Source organism: Rhinopithecus roxellana, chromosome 16 (assembly GCF_007565055.1).
Source record: "Rhinopithecus roxellana isolate Shanxi Qingling chromosome 16, ASM756505v1, whole genome shotgun sequence".
Classification (NCBI taxonomy): domain Eukaryota; kingdom Metazoa; phylum Chordata; class Mammalia; order Primates; family Cercopithecidae; genus Rhinopithecus; species Rhinopithecus roxellana.
This window is the reverse complement of record NC_044564.1, coordinates 102,230,897-102,246,149: the sequence shown is the minus strand read 5'-3', so window position 1 is coordinate 102,246,149 and position 15,253 is coordinate 102,230,897.

The following is a 15,253-nucleotide window of genomic DNA, read 5'->3' as shown; positions in this document are numbered from 1 at the left end:
GCAGCCTCCACCGTAGTCAGGAACTGGTAGAGAAAGAAACTGTTCTTTGGAAGGTACAGGATGCTGATCCCACCGCATTGCCCATGCACTTAACCAAGATTTCGGAGCAAATATTTGGTGCTAGCTATATCAAGAAACAGGACAGACGTGAGATGTGTCTTCTGACAGCTCGTGAATAGTGAGCATAGATATGCAACATTTGGAGATGTGACTTCCACTGGAGATGTTTGGGGCTTGCTGGACCCGTTAGCTTCCTGGTGTGAGGCTTTGACTGCACCTCTGCATTGATCGTGGCAACCCTTGGGAAACATGGTCTTGATGGTAAATGTGTTTTTTTCTGTCCATCCAAAAGAACATACTTGACTTAGGGAGGCATAAAAGAAATTGGTTACTCACATACATTCGTCAAGTCTTTTAGTCCTAAGTTTAACAAAACTTACTGTATGTTCTTTCCTTACAACTATACTTATTGATTCACTATTTGCCACCATTATGGCATACCTCTCAGAGGAATAAGCTTAGCAAAACAAAAGTATCTCTCACTTCCTTTCACTTGTACACTTGTGTGTACACTCCACTCATGCAAACAGGTGGAGCTTTTAGGATTGGAGAAGTCTTTACCTTCGGAATTTAAAACTTGATGTTTACAATTATTAATGTGACAATATTAGAGGAGACATCAAAATAAAGTCACTTTCCTACTTCCCACATCCGTATCCAGGAATGTTTTCTACTAGTTTCATTCCTGAGCACTTTTTACATGGCTCTAATCAATTTTAAAACGTCCTTTTTTTCACTTAATAGTATATTTTCCATGTTGCTGTAGAGTCTTCACAACTAAAAATGTTCAAAACTACATAACATTGAATGGAAACACATAACTATAATATATAACTCATGAGTGATTGAACATTTAGATTTTTAGATTTTGCAATATTATAAATAATAATGTAGACAACATCTTGCCCATGGCATCCCCAGCCACACTTTTGGATAATTTCATTAAAATAAATTATCAAAGGTACAATTAGCATTTAAAAGGGTATTATTAATTTGCACCAACACCAGCCATGAATGGAAGTAATAACTTAATCATGTCCTTGAATATACAAAAGAGAGGGCAATACCATGATCATGAATGTACGTTCTAAAGTCAGCCCACCTGGATTCAAATCCCAGGTGACCCACTTGATTGTGTGATTTCAGGCAAGCTACTTAAACCCCGTTGTCTTAGTTTCCTTATTTGTAAAATGAAGATAACAATATTCAACCATTCATTTTGCATGCTTTTATTGCAATATAAAAATTTCTAGATATTTTATCATAGCCCAGATATTCACAATTGAGAGGCTGGATTTTCATATTTGAGTTATCTCTAAAATGATGTTAAGACTCAACAAAATGTGCTTAATTAGAAGGAGAAGAATTCTTAGTCAATTTTGTATGGCCCAAGACCTACTGAAAACTATGATGCCAACACTGATGGCAAGCACCAATGATAAATTGTTTATGTTGACTTCATTTGGGGCTTGCAGAGACAATTCACAAAACAGTATAAGGTCATTCAGAAACAAGGAGGAGGGAGGAACTGGCCGCCTGAGGGATGGGGAGTGGTTAACACTGGAAAAGCTAGACCATTGAACAGAGTCTTAAATGACTAGTCTGGAGTATATGCCAGGAAGAAAAAGTGATGGAGAGAGGACATTCCAGGTGGAAAAGGGGGCATTTATGCAATCATAGAGGTGAAAAGTGCTGAGCCTGGTGTTCTGGGAGTGGCAAGTGGTATTGGATGACCCGATGAGGAATGCCAAGAGAGGAAGATAAGCCAAAGCTAGAAAGGTTGATCAGAGAATTCATGAGGGCGTCCAATATCATGCCAAAGAGTTTCCATAAAGAAGTGGAGATGCCTGTAAGAGTTGTGAACTCAATAAAAGGGATTGACACAATCAGATTTAAGTTTAACAAAGACTATATTCAACTAACAAAGGCAATGGTGGTTGGTTAATTGCCTGCCCAATAGCTATCACTCCCATTTTTCTTACTTAGTTGAAGCCTAATTTTAATTGGAATGGTAATGTACCCAGTTTAAAAAAATATATTTCTCAGCTTCCCTTGCAGCTAGGAACACCATATGTCACATTTCTGGCCAATGAAATGTAAGCTGAAACTTTCTGGGAAACTTTTGTTTTCCAATTATAGATATCACCTTTTTCTCCACATTGCATTCTTCTCCCCTTCTACATCCCCTTCTACCTCCTCTCCTCCTTTTTATTCTTTCTGGAACATGGAGCAGCCATGTTACAACCATGAGACCACAGGAGTGTGAAAGTGTGATGCTTTCTAAAGTATGACCTACTGGTGCCCCAGAAAGTTGAAGGAGGCTGGGTTCCTAAATGCATTGTGGTTATGCTGTAGAAGCCTAATTGGACTCATCCTGAATTTCTTCTGAGATGGAATTGGGAGGGGGAAAGACATTTGTTTAAACCACTGTTACTTCGGTTTTTTGTTATTTATAACTGGAAGGAGTTTCTACTGCTGTAAAGTGATAGCCAGCTGAAGTCAAGATAAGTTCACTGCAATTGCATTCTTTAACTGAACCTCCTGAGTGAAAAAATTCCAAAAGCAATGGTAAGATGGAAGCCTCTGTGTTCTATATTGACTGAGCTTCAGCCGGTGATTTCTTAAAGCCCTCTGGAAGGGAGAATTCGACTCCAGCAGTCACATTGTGTCACAGAGCTATGAGGGGGCTATTTAAGGCCAAATTGTAGGTGGGAAATGTGAGGAATCACATCAGCCTCTCCCATCTCACTGTCTTCTCTATTCGCCTCAGGTAGAGAACAGAAAGGAAATAGGAAAGGAAGTATTGATAAAATGTTTCCAGTAAGCTTCTCTGTCAGGACCTGGGAGTTGATAGGGAATAGCATTCTATCATAGAAATTATAAAGTGCCTTGAAATATCATGATCATCATTTCCTGAAAATGTCAGTTCCTTTCTAAACAACTCGCACTGCACGCATCTTGAGTGCTAAACTTTTTTTCTCTTCTGGAATTACCTCCCATTGAAGACTCAGCCTAAATGTCACTTCGGATGTGAAGCCTTCCTTGCCTCCCTATGAGTCACAAGATATAGACTATCACCCTATCTATCACCTATCCACCATCTTAATAAACATTTATGGAAGGCTCATTATGTTCCAGGAGTCGTTCTAAATAGTTTATACACATCATCTCATTTAATCCTTGTATTGATTTTCCTAAGACTGTTGTAACAAATGACTACAAACTTGGTGGTTTAAAACAACAGAAATGTATCCTCTCAGAGTTCTGGAAGCCCGAAGTGGAAAATCAAGGTGTCATTAGGGTTGGTTCCTCCTGGAGGCTCTGTGGGAGAACCTGATTCGTGCCTCTTTCCTAGTTTCTGGAGGCTGTGGGAAAGCCTTGGTGTTCCTTGGCTTACAGACACATTACTCCAGTCTCTGCCATCTCTCCTCACATCACCTTCACTTCTGTGTCTTTTCCCTTTCCCTAAAAGGATACCTGTTATTGGACTTAGCACGCACCCTAATCCAGAATGATCTCCTCTCAAGATCCTTAATAACATCTGCAAAGATTCTTTTTCCAAATAAGATCAAAGTCACTGATTCTAAGTACATGTATCTTTGGGGGTGGGGGGAACCCACTACAGTCCTCCTAAAAAACATATGAAGTGACTACTATTATTAGCTCCATTTTATAAATCAGAACACTTAGTGAAAGGCTAGATAATTGCCCAAGATTCACAGCTCAGGAGGGGTGGAGCACTTCAAGCAGCCAGTGTGCATTCCCTTAACCACTGCTGTTCACCCTTCTCTTTGTCTTATTTGTTGTTGCCTCCCTAGTGCCATGCACAGAACTTGGCCCTGAATCAGGACTCAATAAATGTCTGTAGAAGAAATGGATGGATGGATGGATGGATGGATGGATGGATGGATGGATGGATGGATGGTGAAATGTTCTTCTCTCCCCCACCCCCACCCCACTCAGCCTCTAAGTAGCTGAGACACATTGCTGTCAGATGCAGCTAGCCTTTTTAAATTCAAATATATTCCTGTTGATACCAAGTGTTAGTTCTCATCTGATTTGGCATCAATGTTACATTTTCTTTCAGAGCTCGATATTGCTTTTTAAAATATCTAAGTAAAAATATGCAGCTTGGTAGATGAAAAATGTCTTTGTCTGCAACTCCAGGCTCTCTCTGAGAAAATGCCAGAGAACTCAATACCAACACTCCCCCTTCAGAGGTCACCTTGACCCTCCTCCTCCTTCCTTGCCTAGAGGTGGATAGGAAATGGATGAAGAGATACCCTGGGTCTGAAAATTATAATAGACAGCAGCAGTGACCACTGCTAGAGGAGGGGAGAAAAGCCAGAATTGGCTGTGATGGGAGTGGAGACCCTTGGCTGTGACTAACAGGGCAGACTGTGTCAGGATGCTTAGTGGTGAAGGCAAGTGAGTAAGAGTGGGAAGGTAGCTTGAGAGAGATAGGATTAAGGGAAGACTGTTTTTCAGAATACATGTGACTTCGACACGTTTATCACACTGGAAAGAAGGAGCCATGGCAGTTGTAGGGGAACTGACAAGCAAACTTACTGGATACAGGGCACAGGAGAACAATTGGCTTGAGAGATGAAGAGGGAAGAAAGAGCAAAGGGAATGTGCTCTCCTCTCCATGTAGGTGAAAGGTTCAGGGAGTGACGGGGTTCATGCTGAGGTGGGATCCGAAGTCAGAGGAGAGGGATGAGTAGGCAGAGAGGTGAAGGGTTGGAGCTGCTGCTGAGGGCTGTGTAGAAGAGAACTGGTGGAAGGAAAAGGAAGCTGAACAGAGCTGAACCCGATTAGTCAGTATTATGCTCTTCATATGACAGAGAAAGCTTACCCAGAGAGTCCAGAGTAATAGATCTTTTGCTGCAACTTCTTTCACAACATCCCTCCACACACACACAAATGCAGATAAGCACGCACACACCACCACCACCTAATAAAGAAAAAAGAGAGAGAGAGTCACTCTAGGAATCCGAGGGGACACTACCTTTCCCCGCCTACCTAATTATCTGGCTTTTTGAATTAGGGCTGGATAGCAAACTTGCCTTTTTTCTATTCACAATTTCTCTCTTGAGTTTGCTCCCATTAATGAAACAGCTTAGTTTGGTTTAGCTAACTGCATGCATGACTTCCAAAAACCACATCACAATGCAGGAGGAATGCAGTCGCTAGCAATGCTACAGCAGCTTAACCACATTGTTTAAAGAGAGGAGCCGGGGCAGCCCCAGTACTTCTGAAATCCATTTAAGATGTGTGAAAACATGAGATTGAAATTCTGACCTTTCCCTAGAGCTAGAAGAACCTCCTCCAGGGGGCTGTTTGGAAGATTGCAGATGCAGGGCTGGGCCCATCTACATCTCCCCAAGACTCTGGCTTCTGGTAGCCTGTCAAGCAGGGAAGCCCTGCCTCTGTGTCCTGTCCCTGACGGGGCATCAGCCTGGTTAAGAGTGGAGTCTCTGAAGCCAACTTATCGTATTCAGATCTTGACTGCTCCGTTTACAGTGCGGCCTTAGGCACTTAACCTTCCCACACTTCAGTTTCTCCATCTATTTTTGACATAAAAGTTATAGACATAAAAGTACCTAGTCACATACATGTTATAGGGATTAAATACAATAAGTAAGGCCTTTCCCATAGGTTGTGCTCAGTTGGTATAATTGATCATCATCATTCTCATTGTTATTGTGGTTAATTCTTTAATGACTTGGAACCTTTGTTTCCCTATCTGCAAAGAAAGGACAATAAGATCTCCTTCCTTAAGGTGGCTTAAAATAAAAACAGATTAGAGAGACTATGATGTGTTTGGTGTGTGGTAGACACTTGATATGTGGCCACTGATTTTAGTACATCTCTATTACATCCACTGATTTTTCTGTTGCTGGCCTTGCAGAAATGTAAATGGCTTGATTTCTTCCGTCATAAGTATGATGATGGAAGATGGGTAGACCTTACAGTACGGGCTCTGGGGTCAGATAGAGCCAGGTTTGAGTTCTCTTATGAGCTTCGAAACCTGGGGTGCTATTTAGCCTCTTTTATGCCTTAGTTTTTTTAACCCATAGAAAGGGGAATAAAAGTATCCACTGTGAACATGCCATGTGATAAAGCAGTATCTGGGCCAGAGGAGGGCTGCAGAGTGTGAGATGCATACTCCTTGAGGGCAGGGGCTCTCTCAGGCTTCCTGTTGTATTCCCACACCTATGAGCATACCTGGCTTGTTGCAGGGCTGCTCTGTAAGTATTTGCAGCCTGACTATTGGAGAAGTGAGGCAGAAGCTCAGTGCTGACCTTTGAAAGGAGGTGTGGCCCAAGGGAGCCTCATAATCTCACTCTGTATAGTTGGTTGAGCAAGTGCCACCCTCATTTATTAGTCTTTTTTTTTTTTTTTTTTTTTTTTTTTTTTTTTTTTTCTGTACTGCAGCTCTGTTTGAGTCTTCTAGAAACAGAAGTATTGCTCTGCAAATACTTTTCTGCCACTGCGGAAGTTTCTCATACTTAAAAAGTTCCAGCCAGTCACCATGCATCCCACCACCCCACACCTGACACTGTCTGTGAAGAGGCCTCCCAAGTGATAGATGGTCATGTTTGACTAAGTAGCCATGAGATGTCTTGTTTCTATTAATTATCCTAAATTGGTTATTGATTATGATTAGATTTAGAAATATAGTCACTGTCCTGGTTTAAATGTAAACACTGCAGGATTCTTGCTTATGAACCTTGCGAAGATGCTAGAAGAGCCTAACTGACCTCCAAATCACACTTTGAGAGTTCTTGGAAACAAAGATCCTACGTTACTAAAGAATTAAAAACTACAACAATGATGATGGTGGTGGTGGTTACCATCAATTGCACACAGACTATGAAAGAGGCATGGAGCTAAATTCTTTGCATGTGTTATTTTATTTAATCCTCATAACATGTATATGAGGGTTAGAAAAGGGGCTTCCCTCTCCCCAAGATTTACTGATGAAGTACACACTGAGCTGCCTGACCCTAAGTGTTCAGGGAGCACTGGGAGCCAATATGCATAAGCAGTTGAGGGTAAAACACTCTCTACTCCATGGCCTGCTAGAGGGATTCTTCTGAATTTAAATCTGATCCTGCCTCTCTCAGATTTAAAGCACATCTTGTCAGTGAATCTTCTGTCTTCAGTGAATCTTCACTCATCCTTCAGGTCTCAACTTAAATGCCACCTCCACTAGGAAGGGTTCCCTTGTCCCCAGGATTGAATGAGGCTTCCCTCCCAGGTGCTCCCGTAGCCTTCAGGGCTCACTGAGATCATTGCACTGAACTGATAAGTAAGAATTGAAGTGTTCTGCTCACTTGTATGCCTCTCTCACTCCACAATGAGCAAAGATTGTGTCTTATCGACTAGCGTTTCCAGGGCCGGGCACTGTGCCTGGAACAAAGAAGTCATTGATTTAGTTAGGATGCTTTGTGCTGCAAGTAATAGCAGATCCCAACTCAAACTCAAACTGGCTTAAACAATGAGGAAATGTGTAACTTCAAAAAAATCAGAAGTCAGATACACCATGCAGTAGGATCAGCAGCTCAATGATCTCATCAAGGGTTCGGGTTCTGATCTTTTTATCTGGCCATCATCAATTCAGTTCCACCCTTGGTTGCCTTTGTGGTCACAGCATGACCCTCAACACCACATACTTTGTGATTCATATCTAGAAGAGAAAAGAGGGAAACCTCTTTCCCAAGCGTAGTCTATAAAACCTTCCTTGTAATCTGATTGGGTCAATTTAGGTTGGCCCACCAATACAGTCCTTGGCAGGTAATCACCATCATCTGATTGTCTCAGGCAAATTATGATTTCTATCAAGAATAGGAATGAGATATAAAAAAAAATCTAGGTTTAATTAGAGAGGAGGAAAGTAGAGCCAGAGGTAGGCTAAGCGACTAGGAGTACACTTTACATAGGTGCTGAATAACTATTTGGTAAATGAATAAGTGTGTCTTGGTGCTCCTAGAAACTACTTCAATGGGGAACTCCATCAAAGAAGTGGGAGGGGCTGAAGCTCTCATGGCACCTCTCCTGGCATTGAAATGTCCTCCACTTAAGAAACAATAGAACCATGTCCAATCTGATGCTTCTCTCTCAACCATCCTCTTGCTCAGAGAGGATAGTGGTAAACTTCTCTAGCCAAGTGAAAACATTTCTAGACTTTTGCAAGCAACACCGCATCGCTTCATTTCAGACCATTTCCTTGACTCTAAAAAGGAGCTCAGCAGACCTGCTGCTCTTATCTTACTTACAACCCACACTGTTCAGTGCTCATTATTTTTAAAGAACCAGAAAACTCTGCTTGGAAACAATGAAGGGAGTGCAGCCCCTCTTCCAAGCCTGTGTCCTATATCTACCCAACCTACTTCTCAGGGAGCTGGTGAGGGTGGATGACAACATGGGCCTTTGGGACCCAAAGGTTCTGTCCTGAAACGCTGGCTCCACTGTTGACTCAGATTGAGACCATGAGAAAATTACTTACTCTCTGTGAGTCTCCTTTTCCTTATCTGTGAAACAGGACATTCATAAATAAAGACCTGCCTTCCCTACCAGAAAGAATGGGCTGCTGAACTGTCAGACAGGAGAATTTGGGTTTAGAGAAATTAAGACCTTACAGAGAACAGAGGGTGGGAGGAAGAGGAGGAAACATCAACAATAAACCTAGGAAAGGTCTCATGAATATAAGTGTCACGTTTTTCCTAAAATAGAGTCTTTAAAAAGGTGCAAAATGTCAGTGACATTTAACACGTATTAAAACACTAATAACAAGTGCAATCCAATTAATTTCTATTTACCACCCTTTGCTTGTAAGAACATCTTTAAGATCTTCCTCCCCTTTAGTTTTCAGGAAAATGCTGAAATTTCAGGTTGCAGATAAGAGGCAGGTTGAGAGGTGTTTGTTGGTCGGTTGGTTTGTTCCTGCATTTGGGTTTCCATCTACATACATTCATGTATTTCTGACAGTTTGCTTGAGCATTGTTTTCTCCTGTTCCCCAGAGACCCAAGTTCAAGCACCTCAAGGAACAAACCCCACAGACCATCTGTCTACACAAGACCTGCTCCTCCCCTGGGTCTCCTGGTCTCAAGGAAACACCGCCATTTACCCAGTTACCCAAGGAGGAACCTGGACATTGGCTCTGACTCCTCACATTAGACCCTCACCTCCTATAGGTCCCCAGGTCCAATCGTTTACTGCACGAGACCCCTTGAATCCATCAGCCTCTGTCCACACTCACTCCAGGTGGCTGTAGGTTACTTTTTGTTGTTTATCAAAACCACTATAACCACTTCCTATCTGGTTTCCTCCAGTCCAACCAGACCACATAAAGCAGCCTGAAAGAAGGCACATCAGACTCTGTCACTACCTTTCTGAAAACATCTCAAAACCTCCAGCCCCATCTCTCCCCCAGAAAATCAGAATTCAGATACACCATGCAGCAGGATCACCAGCTCAGCGATGCCATCAAGGGTTTGGGTTCTGATCTTTTTCTCTGGCCCCCTCCCCTGAACTTCTTCCCAACATGAATGCCAGTTTAATGAATACCTGAAATCCCTCAATGACTTCATTCTCACACCTTTCCACATGCTGCTCCAATTGCTGAGAACACTTCCCTCCACCCCCAGCCTAACTAGTTTCTCTTTGACTTTAAATACTCTTCTAAGATTTAACCACTTTGTGGCTCAAGTTTTTCTCCCATACAATGAGAATAATAGCCTATTATTCTGTGAGTACCTATCTCACAGGTTGTTGGAAGGAATGAATGGGTTAATCCATGTAAAGCATGGAGAACGGTGCCTGGCAGTTCAATAGATGTTAGCTATTTTATCCTTTCCAAGTAGCCTTGACCCTGAACCATACCCCTCTCTCTGGTTATGCACTCCTGTGTTATCCCACACTTCCCTCATCATTACCCTTAATAAACTGAATTCAAATTGAATCACTAGAATTTGCATTCCTTGAGAGCATATACAAGGTCATATTTATCTTTGTGTCTCAGTTCAGCATGTAGGGCCAGGAACAATGAAGGGACATAGTGAATTTCAGTTGAATGAATAAATGTTCAGGCCAAGAAACCGTTTTACCATTGCCTGAAAGTCATGCCAAATGAATTATGGAAAATCGCTCTCACTAGGGCTTCTGACAAACTGCTCCGGAGATATCTGGGTTTTTGCCTTGATTCACACTAGCCAGGGACAACCCCACCAACTCTCTTGGGGTAGTAGCATGACAGGCAGAGCTACCCTCTATTTCACTTAAAAACAGAAAAAACCATGAAGAGGAAAATTACTTAGTCATCACTGTCAATCTTGGCAAATAAACATTGCTATTACGTACTTCAGAACTCAAGCAGCAACACATAATTAGGCACAGGTTCAATCAGCAGCGAGATGCAGGTTAGGGGAGTGTATGAGAGGATGAGTGGCTCATTTGCACTGCAGAAGAGGTGAGATGTTGATTTTCATGCAAACATTGTCTCAGAGATTCCCAACTAAATCGGCACATTTAGATTTTTAAGGCCCAACTAAGCGAAATGTTTTTTCTGGTGGAAAAAGAGCAAGGAGTTGTACAGATGTGTTTCTGAGTGGCAGCAGCAGATCTATTATAATTTTACTTGTTTTCTGATTATAGAACTAATGTATTTTCATTGTGAAAACTTGGAAAATATAGAAAACAATAAAGAAGCAAATAAAAATCTGTAATAATCTCATACACTTGATCCTATCATCCAGTTGATTCCTTTTATATCTACATTCAGTAACTCACTCAGTAAATGATCTCATCCAGTCTGATGGCTTTAAATGCTGTCTTCATGTGCGTGAGTGTCAAATTAATATCTCCAGCTCTGTCCTCTCCACCAAGCTCCAGACTAGATGTCAAAGAGACAGAGCCTTACAGATATTTAATAGCATCAAAAACTCAATATGACCATAATAAATCTCTTGCTTTCTACCCTCTCTCTGCAAAAAGGTTTCCTTCTCCAATCTTCCCAATATTTGTAAACGCCACTGTTATCCACCCAACTGCTTAAGCCAAATCTAAAAGTCATACCTTTAACCCTCACACACATTTAGTCCATCAGTCTCACCTCTACCTCCAAAAAAAATCCAATTTGCTATGTCTTCCATCTCTACTGCCATCACCCAAGTGCAAAATGCTAATGTTTGTTGCCCAGAATCTTGTAAGATCAGTCTCCTAACCCATTTCCTTGCTTTCTCTATTCTTTGTACGGCATTCAGAATGCTATCTGGTTTTTTCTTAAGCCTCCTACTTAAAAGTAAAATTGCAAAAATAAATAACTTAAGGTTCTTGATTATATATGTGTGCTTATATATGTGTGTGATTATATATTCTTGATTATATACGATATATATGTATGTATATATATATTTCCAAGTTGCTTTACAGAAATTATCTACCAATATCAACTGCACCAGCAGTGTCTGGATTTTAAGATACCATCCTCACTTGTGCCATGCACTTGGCCAAGAGTAAACTTGAATCTTTCTGTTGTTTTACATTTCTGTCTCTTCTACTGGTTAATGCAATAATTACTTCTTTGATCATTTCATATTTATATAGCAGCATGAATTTTCAATCCATGATGCATGTGAATTAAAATATAACTTTTAAATACTTTTTCTTATAATTGAACTTAGTAGCTACCTAAAGCCCCCATGTTGTCTAACGGCAGAAAACTCAATCTATTTAAGGAACTCAGTCACTTAGGATTTTCTCTGTCACTTCAAGTTTAAACTCAGTCAATTTGGGTTTTCCCTACCCCTTTTTTCTGCTTAAGACCTGAGATGTATCCAAATTGATGGAAATCACAGAGCTCAGAGGGGTCTTATAGAATCCTAGCCTCTGTCAGAAAAAAGGAGAGGGAGACTTGGTTTATGGCTGGCATCTGTCATTGCTTGGAATCTACCAAGAACTTTGTTCTATATGGTCTTTTGTTAATCTCATTTTAATAAGCTGACATGTCCTGGGCTCCACCGTCAACTCCAGGTGTTCATTGGTTCAAGCAGTCCATGGTTGACCCTTTATTAATCAATGCCGGACCCTCTTGGGGTCACAGGCACTTCGGAAACTTTTGCACACTCTCCCATGGCAGTCTGGGACCATACAAGACTGAAAGAGCTATTTTGGAGCCTCTGTGTGTCTTATTCACGTTTCCTCTCTGCTTCCAGTTCACTCTACTGCTTTTGGGCTACACTTGGGAAGTTCTACATAGGTTCTTTCTTCAGGCTTTTCAAACCTATTCAAGTGTTCCATTATCTCCTGGCCTGAGATTAAGCTCAGGGAGGAGGTAATTAATGTGGCAGACACAGAGATAAACGACTGCCCAGATCCCTCTTTATGCTAGATATTGTTACTCAGGTGCAGGGAGTGAGGACAGTCAGCAGATGGTCTCCAGCTGTCAGCTTCTCCCAGATGCAGATGAAGAACCTTGCCCAAGGTCATGCCCTTCCCAGAGCAGCTTGTGCCCAGTGACTAAGTAAGGTGGGGGTATAAAGGTCCAGCCATTCTGCCCAACACAGAATCACTTTGGTAGTACTATTTGCTCCAGAGTTCCTGCTGCTTAAGGCTTGATCAAGGTTGCCGTGCAGCTCAACTTTTTCCTCAACCCAGTTCTGCTTTCTTCTTTTTCTTTTCCTAATCATTAATTACAAATCAGTATTTTGCACCCCAAACCCCATCTCAGAGTCTACTTGAGAGAACCCACCCTTCTGTTTTTGGTAAGCTGAATCATGTTCATGATCCCTTCTCATGAATACTCTCTGCAAGTTTCTTGCTCCCCCTCAGATCCCCCTCCCTCAGTTTAGCCCTTGGAAGTTTTACAGACTGTACAGAAGTAGACCATGTGAGTTTTATATGTTATCACTCAATAGCCCCAATTCTCATAGCATGTGGCTTTTGGCACAAAAAAGCCAAGCTTTTGAAACTCAACAACTTTTTCTATCAACCTATTTTCTTTGCCAGCGCTTTGAAAAGGCTCTTTTGAAACTCAAGATTGAGAATTGATGCCTTTGTTGTCTTTTGTTTGGCTGTGGCCTCCCTTCTTCAAGGCAGTGAGCTCCAATTGCCCTAGTTGCTGCCTTGAAATAAGTAGAAGGTTCCCATAAGAAATGTGGAGGTATGTGTATGTGAAGCATGGAAAATTCTCAGGTTAACTCAAAATCTTATCCTAGCTTATTTGCCAAATACCTGCAGCCTTGTAAACACCACTGAAAATAGCCAGAGCTCAAATCTGTGCTGGTTCTGAAACCCAGACATGGAAGGCAAAGACAAGGCAGAGCAAGGGCAAAAGCTCCCTAAAATCATAATTGTCAGTACCTGAAAGCTAAAAGATGTTCTGCCAAGATGTTCTGTCAAGAACTTGGAAGTAAATTTTCTCCTTTATGCAAAGTCACCTGAGCAAGAGAGTGGTACCCCAAAAAACTGGGCCCTATTATATCTTAGCAGATATATTATTCAGAAGATGGAGTTAGAAATACTAGGCAACATCAAGAGTTTCAGAAACAGATGTGGGCAGTCCTATTGGAAAGTGCTTTTTTTTTTTTTGTGAGACGGAGTCTCGCTGTGTCGCCCAGGCTGGAGTGCAGTGGCGCGATCTCGACTCACTGCAAGCTCCGCCTCCCGGGTTCCCGCCATTCTCCCGCCTCAGCCTCCCGAGTAGCTGGGACTATAGGCGCCCGCCACCGCGCCCGGCTAGTTTTTTGTATTTTTAGTAGAGACGGGGTTTCACCGTGTTAGCCAGGAGGGTCTCGATCTCCTGACCTCGTGATCCGCCCGCCTCGGCCTCCCAAAGTGCTGGGATTACAGGCTTGAGCCACCGCGCCCGGCCCGGAAAGTGCTTTCTTATGGTTATAAATCAATATATGCAAAATATTGGTAAGATTTTGTTACAGTGATGGCCCTCAATGAACCACACTCTGTTTAGTCCCTTCTCTTGAATGTGGACTTGTCCTGTGACATGCTTTAACTATAGACTGCAGAGGAAGTGATACTGTGCCAGTCATAGGCATAAACCTCAGGACCTAGCAGCTTCTACTTTTCTGATGTTAGGAACCCTGAGCCTCCATATTACAAACAGGGTAGCTCTGTTGAAGAGACCTTATAGAAATCCATGTGGAGAAAGAGATCCTGAGACTATACGGAAAGAGAGGTGACCCAGGTAACCCAGGATTCTGACTGAATTCAGCCCCCACTGACCAGCTAACCGAAAACAGCCAGTAAACTTCAGTAAGACCAGTAAATTACTGCCCAGCTAAGCCAGGGTCATTTTACAGAACTGTGAGCAACAACATAATATTTTCTGTTTAAACCACTGAACTTTGTGATTTTTTTTTCCAGCTTTAGATGACCCAAAGGAGATTGTAGCTTATAGACTTCAAGTCTTCAGGGCAGGCCCTCTCATTATGAGATAAATTCATCAGGCATCTTAGTGTAATGCTATTAAACATTCAATTCACCTTACTTCCTCTGTGCTAATTCCAGCCTCACCCAACAATCTTTTAACCCTTCCCCAGTCCTGCACCTCCTGCTCTGCCAAGCAGTTCTGACTTAAGAGGGAGAAGGCGCTAGTAAAAGACTTCAATAAATTTTTCTTTTCGGAATTTCGAAATTGAGGTATAACTTACATATAGCAAACTATGCATATCTTACAGTTCTATGAATTTTGACAAAATACATACACCCTTGTAACCCACACTCCTGATAAAAATATAAACTACTTTTGTAACCCCAGAAGGTTCTCTTATGTTCCTTTCCTATCAATCTTACCACCTCCAGAGCAACCACTGCCAGGGTTACATTTTCAATGGATTAGTTTTGACCATTCTTAAACATCATATAAATGGAATTATACAGTGTATGCTCTTTTGTGTCTGGCTTCTTTTCTTTATATGTCTGTGAATTTCATTTCCATTGCTGTGTGAATTTGTAGGCATTCCTCTTAATTGCTGATATGGTTTGGCTGTGTCCCCACCTAAATCTCATCTTCAATTATAGTTCCTATAAGCCCCACATGTTGTGGGAGGAACCAGGTGGAGATAATTGAATCATGGGGGAGGTTTCCCCTATCCTGTTCTCGTGATAGTGAGTCAGTTCTCATGAGATCTGATGGTTTTATAAGGCACTTCCCACTTCAGTAGGCACTCA